We start from the raw sequence: 22,292 nt of genomic DNA on the forward strand, positions 1-22,292 counted from the left end.
AGTGAGTTGTGAACTCAGTGCGTAAGAGAATTTTCTTCAAGTAAAACACATTTATCAAATAGTTTCCAAATTTAAGGATTCGGTTTAGTAACAGGAGCATTTCAGTTCAGATTCCAAATAGATTAGTTACATATGCATAAACAAGTTCAGTTTCATATACAGAACAGATCAAATTTAGATGTAGATATTCCTAACCCCTATCCGCTACACACTATCTTAGGCTATCCATAGCTTAGCTGCTAAATCGTAATGTGGCGAAGCGTTAGAGTTAGATTTATATACATTGGCTTAGCCACTAATTAAGAGCAAATACTTCCTTCTTCACAATATTCCACCCCATGTAAATGCAGAGTATAAATATCCACAATATGTATTCAGTCGTTCTAAATTGTTTCACAAGTGGATAACACAGTTCAATATCAAAATAAGTACTATAGTACACATATAATTATGGTAGTCATAAGTTAGTCACAGAGTATCAGAGAGTTCTCATACAATCAAATTCAGATAATTCATACACTGGGGAAAACAATATTAGTCTTAGGTAACACTCACAGCCTTGAAAACATGTTTCAGACTCTATTTATATGCCACACAACCTAGACACATGCCCATGCCCTTACCCGTGTGGTTCATATGGCCTGGGTACACGCCCATGTCTTCTACCCGTGTGGTTTTAAAACATAAACAAAGAGTTACACACCTGTGTCCTTGCCTGTGTCACTCTGGCTTCGGCACATGCCCATATGGTCCTAAGTCACAAACAATGAGTTACACAGCCTAGATACACGCCCGTATCCTTTGCCCGTGTGGACCCTGCACTAACATGACCACATACGGCCTAGACACATGCCCATGTGCCTTGTCCGCGTGGTTCCAAATTGATGAACAGTTAGTTACACAGCCACCCACATGACCTGGCACATGGGTGTGGCATCAACAGTCACCATTTGCAGCGATCAAAACTCACAAAATTAAGGCTTTCGGCACACACCTGATGTAACTTTCGAAGTAGCAACAACGTAGGGATTCTCTAATGCCTAAAACGGATAGTTAACAGTTAATTAATGATAGATCATCATTGATACTATGTTTTAACGTGACATCGATAGACTTTGACAAAATCTCAATTCTATTTAACCATTACCTTCGCGTACAAATAAAATTCACGAATTACGAACGTTAGAGAGACCGTCATTCTCGAAACTTCCTAGTAATACCAACAATTAACTTACAAAAAGAAAAATCTCGTCACTAATTGTGAAACTAATTTCATGGAAAAAGAATGACAATCGATTCACGGAGTTTTCCAAAACAACTTACTGACAACAGTAATAGGCAAAACATAAGTCTAAGTAGATGCTACGAAGTAAAAAAGAATAGGATCGATAATACGACAGGTGGAACAAAGCAGAAGAAGAAAAAAGAAAAAGAGTGAGGAAAGGAAGAAGGAATGTAAATTTTAATTAGTTTAACTTCTAACAAAAAATATGACAGTTAGCAAAATTTTCTTAACGCATACGCTGGGATTTGAACTCGGGACCATATAGATTACTGACAGATGCTTAACCAGTGAACCAACAGGCTCATTCTTGACATAGGTTCACACAAAATTACACTTAATTATGTAATGCATGAATAGGGGTTATTTTAAAATGATAGAACTCTTAATGACGCGACTCAAACTCCAGACTTTAATCACAAAAGCATAACATAAAACCACGAATATAGAAATTAATTTACTGCAGATTCTCACAATTAACTTCTCAAAAATTTGGGTCGTTACAATTCTATTCCTCTAAAAGAAATTTTAGCCTCGAAATTTACCTAACTCAAACAAATACGGATACTGCCATCAGATCGATTCTTCAGGTTCCCACGTAGCCTCCTCAGTACCATGGTTCTGCCATAGAACTTTTACTAGAGGAACATTTTTCTTCTTTAGTACCTTAAATCTGAACAGGTTTTTCCTTAAATGTTAAATCTGATTGCAACTCGATCTCATCAACAGGAACAATGTGCAATGGATCAGATCAGTACTGCCTCAACATTGAGACATGAAACACATCATGAATCTGTTTTAGCTCCAGTAGTAACTGTAACTGATACGCAACTGGTCTGAGACGTTTCAAGATGTGGTCAGGCCCAAAAAATCGCGGGCTCAGCTTGCGCTTATGTCCAAATCAGCTTGCCCTCAGAAATACCTGATCATCGATAGAAAACTCGATGTCTTTTCTTCTTAAATTAGCATAAGACTTCTGCCAATCGGTTGCGGCTTTCAGAAGATCTCGAATCACTTTCACAGTGTTCTCAGTTTTAGAAACTAGTTTAGGGCCTAGAACCTGACGTTCATTTAATTCTGTCCAACATAATGGAGTATGACACCTGTGACCATACAAGGCCTTGTAGGGAGCTATCTGAATACTAAACTAGAAGCTATTATTTTATGCAAACTCAACCAACGGTAAATACTCCTTTCAATTACCTTGGAAGTCTATTATAAAACCTTGAAGCATATCCTCTAGAATATGAATAACTCACTCAAACTATCCATCGGTCTGAGGGTGATATGTAGTACTGAAATTTAGCCAAGTGCCTAAAGCCTCATGGAGTTTCTTCTAGAATTGAGATGTGGATCGCGGATCTTTATCGAAGATAATTGAGACTAAAATCTCGTGTAGTCTCACAATTTTAGCAATATACAGTTTAGCTAACTTCTGTAGGGAGTATGTTCAGATAAGTATGAAGTGAGCAGAATTGGTTAACCTGTCAACGATAACCCAAACTGAATCTTTCTTAGTGGGGGTTAAAGGCAATCCGCTAACAAAATCCATCGTTACCCGCTCCCACTTCCACTAAGGAATCTTGACTAGCTGAAGTAGACCAAAAGGCAACTGATGTTTAGCCTTAACCTTCTGATCCGTTATACAGTAGGATACAAAAGCACTGTTTCAGCCTGGGCCACCAATAGAGCTCTCGGAGTTCCTGATACATTTTGTTCCCACTAGGGTGCATAGCATAGGGGCTACTATGCACCTCTGTAGGATCGATTACCTCAACTCTTTATCGTTAGGTACGTAAATCCGACCTTTGAAACACAAAAACTTGTCACTATTCAGGTTGAAATCAAAAGTTTCATTCGAACCAACCTGTTGCAATCGCCAAACTAAGGACTTATCACTCAACTGTTTAGTTTGAATATACTCTACCAAAGTCGGTTTAGCCTGTAATTTGGCTAACGACCTACCATTCTTAACCAAACTCAGACAAGCTAACATGGCTCTCAGATTAGTCATCGCTTTACGGCTATGGGCATCAGCTACCACATTAGCATTACCCGGATGGTACTTTATCGTGCAGTCATAATCTTTAAGTAACTTGACCCATCTATGCTGCCCAAGATTTAAATCCTTTTGCGTTAACAAATATTTTAGATTCTTGTGATGGGTGTAAATGATATACTTTTCACTATACAGATAGTGTCTCCAAATCTTCAGAGTAAACACGACCACAGCTAGTTCAAAATCATGTGTAGAGTAGTTAGCCTCGAGTGTCTTAAGCTGTCACAATACGTAATCAACCATATTACCATCTTGTTCAGAACACATCCTAACCCAACGTGTGATGTATCACTATATATTATAAACTCCCGACCCGATTCTGGTTGAACCAAAACAGGAGCTTGTGTAAGAACAGACTTGAGCTTATTGAAACTAGACTGCTGTGCCTCAGACCACACAAACAGAGCATTCTTGCGTAGCAACTTCGTTAGAGGTGACACAATTAGAGAAAATCTCTTAACGAAACCTTTGGTAGTAACCGGCTAAACACAGGAAACTACGAAGCTCAGATACATTTTTCGGTTGCTTCCACCCAACTATAGCTTATATTTTCTTGGGATCGACTCGGATCCCTTCCACTAGGGGTGAGTATTCGATCGAGTTGAGTCAAATCGAGTAAAAAAATTTTGAGCTAGTGAGTTGACAAATCCTATTTTAGCAATCGAACTCAATTTAAATTTTTTTCAAATCGAATTGAATCGAATTGAGTTAAAAAATTTCAAGTCAAATCGAGTCAAGTTAACGAATCTTATTATTTATACTTAATGTTGCATTTAGATGGATCGATTATTTAACTAGTAGATGAAGTATAAGATTATTTAACTATATGAACAATATAATGATTTTGCCTTTTAACTTAATGGGTAAACATTTATCAAAACGACGTAGTTTTGTCTTTTCTTATTCGGATTTTTGAATAATTTGAATTGTGTAATTCATATTTGAGTTAAACCAAAAAACTTAATTTTTTATTCAGTTGATCCGAATAACTTGATTAACTCAAAGAGCTCAAACTATTTAATTCAAAATTTGAAATTTTTTATCAAGTTTTTCAAATCGAATCAAATTTTGCTCACCCCTACCTTCCACAATTACCACATGACCAAGAAAAGTAACTTCTTGTAACCAAAACTCGCACTTATTGAACTTAGCATACAACTATCTTTCTCGGAGTATCTGAATTACAATGCGAAGATGATTATTATGCTCAGTTTCAGTTTTAAAGTAAATCAGGATGTCATTGATAAAAACCACTACAAATTGGTCCAAGTACTGTTGAAACACCCAATTCATTAAATCCATAAACACTGCCGAGGCATTCATCAAGCCAAAAGGCATCACCAGAAATTTGTAGTGTTCGTAACGAGTCTTGAAGGTAGTTTTGCACACATCAGTCTCTTTGACATTGAGCTGATGGTAACCAGAGCGTAGATTAATTTTGGAGAAAACAGATGCCCATCGAAACAGGTCAAACAAGTCATCAATCCTCGGTAATGGGTACTCATTCTTTATTGTCAACTTGTTTAATTGTTGATAAACTATACACATCCTAATCAACCCGTCTTTCTTCTTAACAAATAACATTGGTGCCCCCATAGAGACACACTCGATCGAATGAACCCCTAATCAAGAAGTTCTTGAAGTTGCGCTTTCAGCTCGATCAGCTCCTTGGGTGCCATACGGCATACTGCAATGGACACCGGAGTAGTACCTGGTAACAGATCAATACCAAATTCCACGTCTCTATCCTGAGGTACTCTAGGCAATTCCTCGGAAAAAACGTCTGGGATTTCCCTCACGGTGCGAATATCTCCCACAGAAAGCTTTATGAAAATAAAATTGGATACATAGGCAAGGTATGCCTCACACCCATTTCAGACTAACTTGTCTGCTACAAGAGCAGAGATTACACTAAACAGGTAATCCCAATACTCACCAATCATGACCACCTTATTATTCTGATCCGTTCTTAGAGTAACTCTCTTAGTTACACAATTTAAAGTGACCCGATATCCTACGAGCCAATCTATTTCTAGAATCAAATCAAACTCATTAAAGGGTAACTCTATCAGATCAGCTGAGAATACCATACCCTAGAGATCTAAGGGTACCCGCATGTATACTCTATCAACTCGAACTAATTGACCCAAAGGACTAATCACAGAAAATTCTCTAATAGTATTTTCTGTAGTTAAACCCAGATTTGCAGAGACAACACTATCTATATACGAGTGAGTAGAGCCAATATCAATAAGAGCATAGTACAGAATAGAATGAATAAAAAAGGTACCCGCAATGACATCAGCATCATCGCTCTCCTCGCGGTGTCTCACCGAATAAACCAGTGCCGATTGACGAGCCTCAGTCTAGCTTGCACCTTTACCCAGTGCTTTCTATCCTCTCCCCGAACCATTACCCCCTCTACTAAAACCATGACCTTTAGGTGGTTGCTGAACCACTCTCAAAGGCTGAACAGAACCTAGAGTCGAAGTTTGTGCCATAGTTGGCACCTGATCTGGTCGACTAGGGCAACCCCTAACTCGATGCTCCATTGACCTCCAATGGAGGCACGCTCCTAACTTCCTCCAACACTCGCCCGGGTGATGTTTCCACAATCATTGCACAGTTGAATCTCGACCACTACAGCTGGTGCCTCGGCCCTCGGGGGCCCGTCAAACCTTTCCCGTTTCTTTAGGCACTAACTAGAACTAGAGAGACCTGAACCCCTCTTAATCTTACTCTGATCTCTCTCGCGGTCACGCCGCTTACGCTCATTGCGCTTTACCTCTTCCACTATTTTCACTTTATCAACCAGAACCATAAAAATCTGTTCCCGCTGAAGAGCTATCAAAACTTGCAGATCATACCTCAATCCTTCCTCAAGCCTCACGCACATGTCGTAGTCAGACGCTACCAAGGCCCGTGCATAGCTATTCAATTGTAGAAATTCGATTTCATATTCTGCCATAGATCGGTTCCCTTGAATTAAGCTCATAAGCCCACGTTAGCGAGCCTCAACATAACTCGCCCCCATGTACTTAATCTGGAAGGCATTCTTGAAATACTCCCAGTTAACCTGCTTGGGCCGAGCATCTTGCTCAACTATTAGCCATTACTAATAGGCTTCGCCCTAGAGTAGAGGCACAACCCCCCTCAATTTCTGAGTAGGGGTACAATCCAAATCAGTCATAATATGCTCGGTAGCTTTAAACCAATACTCAACAACAGTAGGAGCGACTCTTATGATACCTCTAAACAGTTTAACCCCATTCGATATAATTCATTCAGGAACTGACCCTTGGCCTCCCGATCCAGAATAGGTCCCTCCGACCCACTCTAGTGCTCGAATCATTACCTGAGACTGTGTGTTGTCCCCAACCATCAAAGTCTGGGACTCTGTCCCAGTAGTAGGAGTACCAACTGTCTTGCTGATCTCCAAGTTGGGCATACTACCCATAGGGGATGACTTTATTCAAGCTCCTCCTTGGTGTCCTCAACGCCCCAAAAAACCACACCCACAACTACTACGTGAACTCATTATGACAAACTAGCTACAATGTCAGAGTGCACATATCAGTTCAGACATCCAACATGATCGTTTCACTAATTCACATCAAGACATTTAACAAGACAATAAGTTAGGTAATACAATCATTATAATAGAATATAATACTTACAGGATTAGCGTCGAAGGCTCGGTCATTTGCTAAAGTTTTAGTTTTGAGATTAATTCAGATACTAAGTTACCACCTAACTACTTTTATCACACATTATGAGCCCAAACACAGACTGAGTGTTGACAAACTTGACTCTGATACTAGTAAATATAATACCTTAAACCCGGCCTAGACTTCTAGACCAAGTCTAGAGACTTACATCAACGTTACTAAAAACACCACATTTATAACTGATCGTGAGGTTTCGTGATAGGTTTTAAATATTTATAATTACTCGTTCTTGAACTAACTATTATTACGATGTAGGCAAGTGTACCTATCGAACAGTAGTATAGTTTTAGCAAGACCGGATTGTTAAACCCAAAGGAACCAAAAGTACTAGTAATGACTGTCTTTTTATTATCTAGCCTAAGAATAAAAAGAGTTCTTGTTTTAATTAACTAATTATCTAAACTAAGCACTGAGAAAAGAATTGGGGAATTGCTTTTGGGAAAATCATTGACTTGAGATAATACCTAAGGAAAAATCCACTTAGACTTTACTTGTTATTCTGGCTCCAAATTGAACGATTTATTCATTCAACTTATTCCGTAGAGATCCTTAAGTTATGTTATTATCCCTACTCAAGACTAATAACATCTAATCCCTAGATTGAATAACCGATACTTTTCTCTAATTAACATTCTAGGGTTGCATTAACTCGATCTAGGGATCCCCTTATTAGGTTTTACCCTAATCCGGCAAAATCTTGTCACCCTATTTCTAGGAGCGCAATCAATTCCGCTTAATTATAATAAAAGTACTCTTAGACAGGGTCTATTCCTCCTCTGAATAAGAGCATGTCTTGAATCAGTATCCTGGGATATCAAAACAAGAATTAAGAACACATAATTAAGAACAAGTTAAATATTTATCATACGATTCAGAAAATAATAACAAGATTCATCTTAGGTTTCATTCCCCTTAGGTATTTAGGGGTTTTAGTTCATAACTAAATAAGAAAACATCTTAGAAGAATAAAGAATACAAAAAATAAAGAAAACACAAAACTCCTAAAGGGAAATTGAGGAGAGATCTTCAGTCTTGATGATGAATCCGGCTTCTAAGATGGATCAATCGGCTTCCTTGGAGTAATTCCTTACTCCTCCTTTTCCGTCTCCCTTTTTCTCCTCTTCTAGGGTGTATTTATAGGGTTTGAAATGCCTAGAAGCCCTCAAAAGTGGCCTTTTTCGAATTGGACTTAACTTGGGCTCTGTAGGGACAAGCCCATGTGCGATTACTTTAGGCCGTGTTCGAGCCTATTAGAATGGCACGGCCGTGTTCGATGCCCGTGTGAGTCGTGCTCCAATTCTACCAGATTGACATGGCCATGTGGTCTGCCCGTGTGAGGAGGTCCAGGCCGTGTTGATTTTGTACTTTGGCCCATTTTCTCCGTTTTTGGCCCGTTTCTCGTTCCTTTCACTCTCCTGTACTCTCCTAAGTGTAAAACATGAAATTAAAGCATTAGAAGCATCAGATTCACCAATTCTAATGGAAAATCATCCATAAAATGCGTTAAACATAGGGGAAAATATGTATAAATTACGGTTTATCAAATACACCACACCTAAGCATTTGCTTGTCCTCAAGCAAAATCCTCAACTCATAATCAAAATAAATTCTTCTCAACTTATAATTTCTATCAATAATATCTCAAATTAATCCATAGGTAATCATACATTGAGAATTTAACTAAAAGAACATAAAAGTTTCAATCATTCTAAGTTGAGCATTTTATTCCGAAAACATAAGTGTCTCTCCGCATCTAAGTAATTACCTTTGATTCAGAATATCATAGAGTTTCACATCCTCACTAAAGATTCACTCGAATCACTCGAGGTGTTTTTTAGGACAATAAAGGAAGCACTCAATAGTTAATAATGGAAAGTCATTACCATAGGCTTGAATGAAAATCAAATCTCCACCACTATAATTTAAGATGATACATCAATTAAAAGGTCTTTAGAGGTTGTAATGAGGCCTAGTTAGGGGGTGTGGTCACAAGCTGAAAGAAAGGGTTAAAATCGAGATTGAATTGAAAAATTGCCTAACTCGAAAAAAGTTAATTTTCACTTGCGTATAACAGAGCTTTTTCTCAGAATATGGAATTACTAATAAATATACATAGTTTTTTTTTAAGAACAAGTCAAATAACATAGACTAACTGTTAAGAACAAAACATAGCTAATCAATCCATTCAACTCAAATCTTGACAAAAATAGGTATTAATTTAGGGGATTTCAACAATAATGGGTTAAATTGATATTAATACAAGGAATGGCTTGTTAGGCTCAATGGGGTTTACTAGGGGTTAATCGTAGAGGTAGGCTTTTCATGGCATGAGTGGGTTAATCCTAAGTGCCTTAATCATTTTGACATATCAAATCAAATGGTGTGGTCTTGACATGCATAGTCAAGCAAGTTCTAGAATAACAGTTTAATACTGATGCATTCAAAGCAATAATAAAAGTGAGCATGAAAGGATGAATAGATGCTCAAAAGGCTCAAAAATCTCTAAAAAAATATGGCTTTTTGATATTTAGACTCGTGAATTCCAATTCAAAGTAATACCTAAACTTGGGGAAACAACCTATAATTTTAAATTCTTTAAAATCAACTTATCATGCTTGATTCTCTAATGTCTTAAAGTTTAAATAGTCAATGCATAAATCCCTATGTTTTAATTCAAGATATATCAATCAAAATCATAAACCAATCAAAATTTATCCTAAATATGATATGAGAGCTTTTCAAGAGAATAAGGTAATTAATTAGGGATTTTTCTGATAATGAAATGAATGCCTCTCCCCACACTTAAGATGTACATTGCCCTCAATGTACAAAGATAGGTATTATAAAATAAAAATAAGATAGGGAGAGAAGTGAAACTTCCTGTATGATGAATTCCTCGGACTAGAGTTTTGGAGAGTAATCGGTTCGAGAGTGGAGGAGGATACTCCTGCGGTCGTAGAGGTTCATTAGGCCATAAGTCCTGCGCTAAAAGAATATTATATCTAGTGGTAGCTATGGTCGTGGTCAAGCAGGACATGGCAGTTGTGGAGAACCTTTCCCGGTGGAGTTTTTGTTCCTCTGTGATGATGAGCTTAAGAGCTCTATATAACTGTGATAAAATCAGGAACTTTTTTAGGGGATGTTAGGAAAAATAATTACTCAAAAAGAAAAACTGAAATTTTAAAATAAAATTTCTAAAATCTAATAAAAATAAATAGTTGTTTCAAGAAAAATTGAAAACATAAAATAATAAATAAATATTTCTAAACATCTTCATCTTTGGATGGTTCGCAAGGTGGGACTGGCAATGAGATGTGGAGGTGCTGACAAATCTGCTGTCGAGTAGCATCAATGTTGTCAAATGATTGAAAACACTGATGCTCGAATCGGATGAGATGCGCAGAGATGTCAGCATATGAAGCTGCCGCATGAACTGGACGAGAGAGTGGTGGTGGCTGAGTCGGTGGGTCCTCGTTCTGTGGGGGGACATTATCAGGAATGTCCTCGTAGGTCTTCTTCTCGGTAAATTGGGGGAGACGATACTAGGGAGGATAGGTTCCTTGGTGCCTCTCAATCATCCTCATGCTAAGCATGCTTGAGATGCCTTGTGGAGACATCTGGCCAATAAAGGTGAGGGATGATTCTTGGGCCACGGTGTTGAGGAGCCCGAAGTGTCGTGTCAGCCTAGTCACGTAGGGGCCAATAGAAATGACCCCCTTCCGATGTCGCTCTGTCTGGTGCTGAATCACAAGGGCGATGAAATAGGCAAGGTCGATGACGTACCCTTATGACATGCATCATAGGAAGTAGACGTCGTGGGTGTTGACGACGCCAGTGCTCTCTCACCTCCCTGTAATCGTGTGGGCTAAAATAACGTGTAAGTACCTCAGAAATGGTGGGAGAACTGATGCATTGGAACGGCTAGGATTGTACGAGGCCGTCTATGGGCCAAAGTGTGCCAGCACTTCGAGGGAGAGAAATGTATGTGGCGACTAAGAGCATGTAGTTCATTCTCCTTTCAAAACTCCTCCGTATATAAGCCTAGAGCAGTACCAAACTCTGGGACGCTTAGCTGGTAGATTAATCTGCCTAGGCGAAACTGGACTGTGCTGGGATCATCATACCTTGTCATTACGGTCTAGAGATGGAACGTTAAGCATAGTTCCATCATGAGCTCGAGGTATGTTGGCTCAATAATCCCAAAGAACATCTCCCAAGGGTCAGTGGTTAAGAGAGCCCGAATCGCGTCAGCCATCTGGACTTGTTCTACGGTAGCCCAATCGATGCAGGCCCGCAATTAAGGGTCGGGCCCGAAGTATTTGAAACAGTTCTTCTTGGGGCCCTTGGGGAAACTGTAGGAGAGGGTGATGGATTTTTGCGGTTGGGCCTGCGGAAGAGGACGCTCCCTTCCTCTTCTTCGAAGCAGGTACGACAGTTTTCTTTCCTCTTGACGATGACATGGTACCTGGAACTAGAGTCATCAAGTCATCTTGATGAGTGGTCGAAGTAAAAGGAATACAATTTCCAACTAAAAAGTAGACTTTCAGCCACAACAAACATAACTAATATAATAATTTCGTGACTTTGTCATTGTATGTAGTAATGACATGTGTAAAAGAATGAAGCTTTCCTAACAACATGAAATGTATAAGAAAAAATTGAACAATGTAAATTACATAAGAGATATTGGAATGGGAATATCATGAGAATAAGCATGGTAAAATCATGGGTATGAAGTTTCCTAATCACTTGATTTAACATGCAATGTATAATAACTAACTAAAAATGCAATTTAAATGATAAAGTAATGAACAGAAATGGAAAATAGTTCAAAAGAAATGGAAATTATTGTAATAATAAGCATTAGTAATAAGTAAAATAGAAGTGAAAAGAGTAAACAAATGCTAAGGGAGAGAGATTGAGTGTCAAAAATGGGGTGAGAAGCGGCACACGGGCGTGGCAAGGAGGCCGTGTGGAATTGCAACGGCTAGGGTTAGGGTTTTTGAGTGGGGAAGACAATGAATAGTGTAGCCTATTTATAGGTTTTGGGACACACGGCCATTGGACAAGCCCGTATGCCCCAATTTTAGCCCGTGTGTTTCGCGTTTTTCCTATTTTGGCGTGTCTGAAATTCTACACAAGCCCGTGTGCCTCGGGTGTGTTGGTTCACACGGCCGTGTCGCACGACCGTGTCTAGCTTCGTTCGCTTCTCCCATACCCGTGTGTTAAAGCCCTACGCCCGTGTGTTAAAGCCTCACCCCCGTGTTAATTAAACAGGTTCGACCACGGGTGTTAGACGCAGGCGTGCCGCACGCCCATGCTATTTTAACTTGTTCGTCCATGGTTCCTCCACACGGGCGTGTCGCACACCCGTGTTGTTTTGGCAGGCTCAACCACAGCCATGTCGCACGGCCGTGGCATTTTATCGTAGCCCGTGTTGGGGAAAATCTTTTGCCCTGTTTTCACACGGCCTTAAGCACGCCTGTGTGATTGGTCGTGTCTATGTGGAAACACCTATATTCAAGATTTCTATTAGTAGGTTAGGAGTTAAATACCCAAAATTTAAAGAAATGTATAATGTTAGTGCTCGGGTTGCCTCCCAAAAAGCACTTATTTATAGTCTAAGCTCGACTTACCTCTCTGTTGTATGGTCACTGTGGTTCGAGGATTTTATACTCCACATTCTTGCTATCAATCTCATCAAAATAAAGTTTTAATTGGGTGTTGTTTACCTTAAAAGTGCCGAACTTGGGAAGACTCACCTCCACCGTACTGAATGGAAAAATATTGAGTATCGTAAGAGGGGTTTCCTCATTTGGTGTGGTAGTGACAATGTGAGGATTTGCAGCATCTAGTAAGACTTTATCGCCAACCTTAAGTTGATTTGGAGAGGTATTGGCCTTGTTTTGACGTAGTTTCGATTTATCATATGTTCTCGGTTTGTGTGCTCACAATTTTTCTAGCTCCTCTATTCGTAGCCTTCATTCTTCATGAATGTGTCCTCTATCATTTTTGGAACATGGCTCGTGAACTTCTTTGAAGCTCAACTTTTGCAAAGTCATATTGTTAGTTTTAATAGATTGGTGTGGACTATTAACTTCAATGTTCGATGTGATGCCAGAATTACGAGCTTGAAGGGTGATCGTGTCATCTCCTACACGAAGTGTGAGCTCACCTGTACCAACATCAATAATTGTTTTAGCAGTTGCTAAAAAGGGCCTCCCTAAAATCAAAAGGGTGTTATTATCCTCCTCTATGTCTAGAACAACGAAATCAACGGGAAATATGAACTTATCTACTTTCACTAGTACATCTTCAATAATACCCCTAGGAAATCTTATAGTTTTATCTGCCATTTGAATGGTCATCCTAGTTTGTTGAGGTTTCCCAAGACCTAGTTGCTTAAACATTTTGTAAGGCATGACGTTAATACTAGCCCCTAAATCAGCTAATGCATGATTTATATCTAAACTACCAATTAAGCAAGGAATTGTAAAACTCCCTGGATCTTTCAATTTGTAGGGTAGCTTATTCTGTAGAATATCTGAGCAGACTGCGTTTAGCTCCACATGCGACGCTTCGTCCAACTTCCGTTTATTTACTAAAAGCTCTTTTAAAAATTTCATTGCATTTGGCATCTGCGACAAAGCTTCAATAAACGGTAAGTTAATATGTAATTTTTTCAAAAGTTTGAGGAATTTACTGAATTGTTCGTCTGAGCGGTCTTTCCTTGTCGTGTTAGGGTATGGGACATGAGGTCTATATTCTTCATTCATCATTTTGTTATGACTTACCTCACTTTCACCTTTGCTCACCACAGTTTCTTGCATCAATTCTGGCTCAGGTACAATGAATCCTTCCTTATCTTGAGTACTAATTGCGTTGAGGTGTTCCCTTGGGTTAGGTTCAGTATTACTTGGTAAGCTACCTTGTGGTCGTTCGGAGATTAGTTTGGATAGCTGGCCTATCTGAGTTTCGAGTCCTTGGACTGATGCTTGTTGATTTTTAAGTGCTGTCTCGGTATTTTGGAAACAGGTTTCTGACATTGGTATGAATTTTGAGAGCATCTCCTCAAGGTTCGATTTCTTCTCTTATTGATAAGGTGGCTGTTGAAAACCCTAAGGATTTTGTGGCTTTTGATTCCCTTGACCACCCCAGGAGAAATTTGGGTGGTTCCTCCAACCTACATTATAAGTATTATTGTATGGGTTATTTTGAAATCTAAAGTTATTGTTACCCATATAGTTGACTTGTTCCTCTTCGGTTGTAAGATTGAAGGATTGATATTCTATATGCACACCTCTTCCACTTGAGTCACACCTCATTACTGGATGTACCTGCGTAGAACCAAGTAAACCATCAATCTTTTAATTGAGAAGTTCTACCTGATTTGATAGCATAGTAACTGAGTCAACGTTATAAACGCCAGCTGTTTTTGTTGGCTTAGTCCTCATGACTTTCCACTGATAGTTATTCAGTGACATTTTTTCAATGAATTCATAACCCTCTTCAGGTGTTTTGTTGTTGATGGTTCCACCAGCAGCTGCGTCAACCATTTGCCGAGTTGAGGGATTCAGACCATTGTGAAATGTTTGTATTTGAAGCCAAAGCGGTAACCCATGGTGAGGGCACCTTCTCAGTAAGTCTTTGTATCTCTCCCATGCATTGTAAAGTGTCTCTAAGTCCATCTACACAAAAGAAGAAATATCATTATGTAACTTAGCCATTTTTTCCGGCGGAAAATATTTTAGTAAAAAATTTTCGGTCATTTGTTTCCAAGTACTGATAGACCCTCGTGGTAACGAGTTCAACCACTGTTTAGCTTTGTTTCTCAGTGAAAAAGGAAATAACCGAAGACGAATGGCATCATTAGTAATGCCATTGATTTTAAATGTATCGCAAAATTCCAGAAAGTTTGCTAAGTGAGCGTTGGGATCTTCATCCTGCAAACCATCAAATTGAACAAACCGCTGTATCATTTGAATTGTGTTAGGTTTCAGTTCAAAAGTATTTGCAGCTACAGCTGGTCTAACTATGCTAGACTCAGTTCCTGTTAGAGAAGGTTTAGCATAATCATACATAGTACGTGGAGCAGGATTTTAATTAGCCACAATTGCAGGAGGTAGCTGATTGCCTTGGTTTTCAGCCATGTCATCGGTTGGAAGTTGAGTATTGTCTTCTTGCTCGTTCTCTGTGTATCTTAAGATGCGCCTTATTTCTCTTTGGTTTTTACGAGCTGTGCGATCGATTTCTTCGTCAAAAAGTAGTGGCCTTGATGGGTTTCTTCTAGTCATAAACTATAAAAACCTGCCAAGAGAAAGAAAAAGTAAATTAATTAGTAATAATAAAAATAATAAAATTAAATTAAATTGTAAGAAAAATAAATAGCTAAAGTAATAAAAATTTAGCGTTCCTAATGTTTTAGTTCCCCGGCAACGATGCCAAAAACTTGATCGCGAGGTTCGTGATAGGTTTTAAATATTTATAATTACTCGTTCTTGAACTAACTATTATCGCGATGTAGGCAAGTGTACCTATCGAATAGTAGTATAGTTTTAGCAAGACTGGATTGTCGAACCCAAAGGAACCAAAAGTACTAGTAATGACTGTCTTTTTATTATCTAGCCTAAGAATAAAAGGATTTCTTGTTTTAATTAACTAATTATCTAAACTAAGCACAGAGAAAAGAATTGGGGAATTGCTTTTGGGAAAATTCATTAACTTGAGACAATACCTAAGGAAAAATCCACCTAGACTTTACTTGTTATTCTGGCTCCGAATCGGACGATTTATTCATTCAACTTGTTCCGTAGAGATCCCTAAGTTATGTTATTATCCCTATTCAAGAATAATAATGTCTAATCCCTAGATTGAATAACCGAGACTTTTCCCTAATTAACATTCTAGGTTGCATTAACTCGATCTATGGATCCCCTTATTAGGTTTCACCCTAATCCGGCAAAATCTTGTCACCCTATTTCTAGGTGCGCAATCAACTCCGCTTAATTATGACAAAAGTACTCTTAGACAGGGTCTATTCCTCCTCTGAATAAGAGCATGTCTTGAATCAGTATTATGGGATATCAAAACAAGAATTAAGAACACATAATTAAGAACATGTTAAATATTTATCATACGATTCAGAAAATAATAATAACATTCATCTTAGGTTTCATTCCCCTTAGGTATTTAGGGGTTTTAGTTCATAACTAAATAAGAAAACATCTCAAAAGAATAAAGAATACAAAACATAAAGAAAACCCAAAACTCCTGAAGGGAAATTGAGGAGAGATCTTCAGTCTTGATGTTGAATCCGGCTTCTGAGATGGATTAATCGGCTTCCTTAGAGTAATTCCTTACTCCCCCTTCTTTGTCTCCTTTTTTATCCTCTTCTAGGGTGTATTTATAGTGTTTGGAATACCTAGAAGCCTTCAAAAGTGGTCTTTTTCGAATTGGACTTAACTTGGGCTCAGTAGGGACACGCCCGTGTGACACGCCCGTGTACGATTACTTTAGGCTGTGTTCGAGCCTATTAGAATGGCACGGCCGTGTGCTATGCAAGTGTGAGTCGTGCTCCAATTCTGCCATATTGACACGGCCGAGTGGTCTGCCCGTGTGAGGAGGTTCAGACCGTGTTGATTTCGTACTTTGGCCCATTTTCTCCTTTTTTGGCCCGTTTCTTGTTCCTGTCTCTCTCCTATGCTCTTCTAAGTGTAAAACATGAAATTAAAGCATTAGAAGCATCAAATTCACCAATTCTAATGGAAAATCATCCATAAAATGCGTTAAACATGGGAGAAAAATATGTATAAATTACAGTTTATCAATAACACAGTCAAAGTGAACCATTTAACGCATAGTATCCAACACAACAATTAACTGAGTATATAATCTCTTCCAACATTATAATATCTTAGTATATCGTAATTCCTAATAGTAGTATTTAGATGAAAGATAAAAGTAAAAGCTTGACTGAGCTCCCACGACATTGACTCGTTCAAGTCTAAGAGTCACCGGAAATCCAATCAATAATAAAGTGAGTTGTGAACTCAGTGCATAAGAGAAGTTGTTCAAGTAAAACACGTTTATCAAATAGTTTTCAAATTCAAGGATTTAGTTTTGTAACAGAGCATTTCAGTACAGATTCCAAACAGATTGGTTACAGATGCAAAAACAAATTCAGTTTCATATACAGAATAAATCAGATTTAGATGCAGATATTCCTAACCCTAATTCGCTACATACCATATTCGGCAATCCCAGCACATTGTTAAGGGCGTTCAATGCCTAGCCAACCCTACACACTATAAAGTGTCTATATGACATGTTTATAGAAATGCATCTTAGCTGCTAAATCGTAATGCGACGAAGTGCTAGAATCAGAATTATACGCACGGTGGCTTAGCCATTAATACACAGCAGATACTTCCTTCTTCACAATATCCTACCCCATGCAAATGCAGAGTACAAATATCCACAATATGTATTCAGTCATTCTAAATTGTTTCACAAGTGTATAACATAGTTCAATATTAGAATAAGTATCACAGTATACATACAGTTATGGTAGTCATAGGTTAGTCATAGAGTATCAGAGAGTACACATACAATCAAATTTAGATCATTCAAACACTAGGGAAAACAATATCAGTCTTAGGCAACACTCATGGCCTTAAAAATAGGTTTTGGGGTCTTATTTATATGCCACACGGCCTGGATACATGCCCTTGTCCTTGCTTGTGTCGCTCACATGGCCTGGGCACACGCCCATGTCATCTTCCTGTGTGGTTTTAAAACATAAACAGAGAGTTACACGACTTGGACACATGCTCGTGTCCTTGCCCATGTGGTTCATAAGGCTTGCGCACACGCCCGTGTGCTTGCCCATGAGGTCTTAAGTCACAAATAGTGAGTTACACGGCCTAGACACACGCTCGTGTCCTTTGCTCGTGTGAGCCCTACGCTAATATGACCATATATAGCTTGGACGCACACCGATATTGTAACACCCCAAACCCGGCCCAGACGTTATAGCCAAATCTGACGTGCCACATTGGAGTTAAAAATCCGTGTTTCGTTTTAGTGTTTTAAAAGACATATATTTCTTTGAGTTAACAAAGTGTATGGAAGCTAGGCACCGTGTAGGTATCCGAGATGAGAGGAGGTGAGCCATGAAGGTCGCTTAAGTACCAAGCTCTTTGATTGGATCCAATCCTGACATGCCCACAACCATAGCCACACTTTGTTATATCGAGTTTAAATTTGTTTAAGTGGACGTCTTTGATAAATCGATTAATCGTGGTGTTGAGATATTTTGAAAACAAGTATCGCTTTGAAAACACGTCCTAAGTCTAGCCCATTTGAACAATTATCAACCAGGTTTGAAGTTATTAAAAATAAAATAATCCCAGAAGAAATAAAAGAAAAGTTAAAATGGCCTTATTACAACCCAAAATAAATAATAAATAAAGGAAATTAAATGAAAACCAATGCTTATTTAAAGGTCCAAAAGCGATCACCGTGGCCACTCTGAATCCCCTCCGACCCAAGTCCCCATATCAAGGCTCACCTGCAAGGTTAAGGAAAGGGGGTGAGTTTGGAAACTCAGTGTGCAACAAGCCCCTTTCAGAGCCCAAAACAATGATAGCCTGTTGGGTCTAAGCCCAAATCCAATTTCAAACATGTACTGGGCCATAGCCCTTTTCATATTTCATATTTCATAACACTGGGCAAGCCTTTTCAAATTTCATATTCTTGGTCAAGCCTTTATCAGAAAGCAGTATGGCCCATAGGCCCATTTCAATATCACATATAATGTCAATGAAAGAATGCAAGCCCAATTGGGAGACTACTCAACCCACCATCCGCTACTCTCCACCGTACCAACCAAAGACACCATGTGGGGATTAACTTGACCCACCCCGCCATAACTCTCCCTTGGCAAAGCATAGTGCTTTATCATATATCTAGAGGCCTAGCCTCTTTTAATAATCAGGGCAAAAGCCCTTTTAATAAGCGGGGCATAAGCCCTTTAATAAGCTGGGCATAAGCCCTTTAATAACAGGGCATAAGCCTTTTTCACTTCCTCCATTCATATAAAAACCCAACCCAATGCATTTATGAATACATCATGTGCATATCATACATATCATGTGCATATCATACATGTCATGTGCATATCATACATACCATGTTTATCAAAATTCCATGTATTAAAATCATACATAAACCTTAGGGGTATAATGGTTATTTTTACCTAGGGGCAAAACGGTCATTTTCATGTTATAAGGGTAATCTTGTAATTTTACCAAAAATTAGGGTTCCCATGTTCATTAACGGTTACTAACAATTCATGGGTGCAAACAGTGATTCTGGCCCATTTTTTAGCGAAATCGAGTTATTGGACCTAAAACCCCTAATGGCCCTACTTAGCCGATTTTGTCATCTAGGCCTATTCAGCCTATATTCCATAACGGTTTTATCAGTCTCTATGCGCAATTTAACAAGTTTCCATATTCTACCAATTTTACTCAAATGGGCCGAATGCCCATCGAGCCCCCATTTCACCCTCGAGGCTCAACTTACCGTGAATGCCAAAAATCACGCTCTTACCTTTTCCAACCTTCCCGATCATCATCTCAACGAATCTAACTGACTAATGAGCATTCGCTTGCTCACAAGTCCTCGAAATGCCAGAGTTTTGGCATTTCAGCTTTTCGGCATTTATCGCTTTAAGCTATGAAAAAGGGTTCGTTACACATCTGATTGCGATATTCCTCGTCGAGATCTCCTATGTGATTTCTCCTATAATCAACCGTTAATAGATTAGACCATGTTAATATTAAACCAAATCGAAAACTACCTATTATCATCACTTACACATTCGGCCACCATCCACAATGGCCCTTGGGTTCATACCTTTGCCGAAGTTGATGACTAGATTTAGTCACTCCGATGATCCAAGCTTTTCACACACTCCTCGATCGGTAGCCTTTAATCCTCACTAGCACCAACAAACCAAATAACACCAAAAACCCTTTTAGCCTTAGTCGACAGAGGGGTTTTCAGCTTTTCTTAAACCACAAGATACAAATGGAAAGAAGGTTCGAATACTTACCAAGAGATCTACTCGTTGAAGAACGTTCCAAATACCTTCCTACCCCATATCCGTTGTGAATCCAACTTAAACGTGCGTAGAAAATAGATCTAAATATTAATTCTCGAATCACTAAAATATGAAGCTTTCGGCTTTTCAGCAAATATTAATCTAAGCTATTACGAAGGTTAGTACACACCTGTTACGGGTTGAAGTTGAAACGTTTCCAAAATCAATCGCCTACGATAACCACCATCTGTCACTCAAACTTAACTAATCCAATATCAATATATGTAAATCCTAAGCACATCAGTCATACGAAACATAAGGGCATATTCGTCATTTTACCATACAGGGGTATTACGGTCACTTTACCCTACAGGGGCTTTACGGTCTTTTTACCTAATAGGGGTATTTTAGTCATTTCATCCTACAAGGGTGTTTTGGTAAATCTACAAACCAAGGGTATTTCAGTAATTTTGTAAACCAATGGTATTTCTATAATTTTTAGAAAGTCAAGGGTATTTTTGTAACTTTATAAACCAGGGTTATTTTGGTAATTTTACAAATTGAGGGTATTTCGGTAATTTCACAAACCAAGGGTATTTTGGTAATTTTACAAACTAAGGGTATTTTAGTAATTTTGTAAATCGAGGGTAAAACAGTAATTCTGTAAATTAAGGGTAAAATAGTAATTCTATAAATCGAGGGTAAAACGGTAATTCTATAAATCGAGGGTAAAGCGGTAATTCTATAAGTCAAGGGTAAAACGATAATTATGTAAATCAGGGGTAAAACGGTAATTATGTAAATCGGGGGTAAAACAGTAATTCTGTAAATCGGGGGTACTTTAGTAATTTTACAAGTCGAAGGTATTTCAGTAATTTTACAAATCGAGGTATTTCAAAGATTTTTACAAACTAAGGGTATTTGGTAATTTTAGTAAACTAAAGTATTCTAAACATGGATAACAATACTAATAGCTCTAAAGCCCATTCTCGGCCCAAATGGGCCCACACGCTCGTGTGGTCTGTTTAGCCCAAATCTAGCCACAAATATTAGATTCACCTAGCCTAGCCCAATATTTACTACACAATCAAACAACTTATCCAATTGGGCTCAGAGGCCCATTAGGCCCACATGACCCCTTTCGACCCATCGGGGCCCGAAGTAGCCATCCTACAGCTAGAGTAGTAAGAAATACACACCTGATAGAAGACTGGAGTTAATCCACACTCCGAGCACTCTTAGCCGACGCCCAACCCAAATGAGCACACCATACAATGAAAGGGATCACCAAGAAAGGTACCTCTACTCTCCTCATGGTTCTCTCTATTTAAAGCCACCAGCATCCACTCTTATGTTAGCTTCCGATGTGGGATCCCTCCAACATTAGAGTTTAAATTCAACACCAACTCTTGCCGCCCTGTTAGCAAAATAAATGCTCCTTGCTTGCCATGGGATTCGAACCCATGCCTCCCTCGATGCTCCACACGCTACTTGCCACTAAGCCACAAGGCTTTTGTGTCATATTTTATCCCCAATTAATTATAAGGTCTAAAGGCCAAAGTCCAGTTCCTTTAAAAAAAACAAAATAAATTGCAAGAGCCAAGGCTTGAAACCGTGCTCCCATACAACTTTAATGACGCCACAACCACTAGACTACAAGCTTCATTGTGTCATTTATTTACCACAATAATTTAAAACCCTCATCCAAGCATCCAGGTTTTTTTCACTTAATACCAAAATTTTTGCTAAAGCCCAAGTTTGAATCCAAGATTTCTCCAACACTTCTCAAAGTCATTAACCACTAAAGCAAACATTTAATTGTTTCATTTCATTGCACAATTAAATACCTATATACAACCTCCTTACGGACCCCCACTCAAGGCCCAATACTTCTAGGCCCAAATTCGGGGTGTTACAGATATGCCTTGCTCGTGTGGCTCCAAATCAATGAACAGTGAGTTACATGACCAGCCACACGGCCTGGCACATGGACATGTGTGTAACGACCCATATTTCACAGGCACCGAAAAAGTGAATTTAGGGCTTTCGTCTTAGGAAAACGAGTCTGTAAATATTTATTAAAAATATTTATGAAGTTAGTTATGGGTTGAAGTAGAT

The 22,292-nt window shown here is 38.7% G+C and overlaps 1 non-coding gene across 1 annotated transcript; it reads left to right on the plus strand.

Moving 5' to 3' along the window:
• The first annotated feature begins 14,683 nt into the window (after nucleotides 1-14,683).
• LOC128293604 (small nucleolar RNA R71) lies at nucleotides 14,684-14,789 on the plus strand. The gene has a single exon (XR_008283784.1). It is a non-coding gene; the product is annotated as a small nucleolar RNA R71 (small nucleolar RNA).
• The last annotated feature ends 7,503 nt before the right edge of the window (nucleotides 14,790-22,292 follow it).

This window comes from Gossypium arboreum, chromosome 5, assembly GCF_025698485.1.
Source record: "Gossypium arboreum isolate Shixiya-1 chromosome 5, ASM2569848v2, whole genome shotgun sequence".
NCBI lineage: Eukaryota > Viridiplantae > Streptophyta > Magnoliopsida > Malvales > Malvaceae > Gossypium > Gossypium arboreum.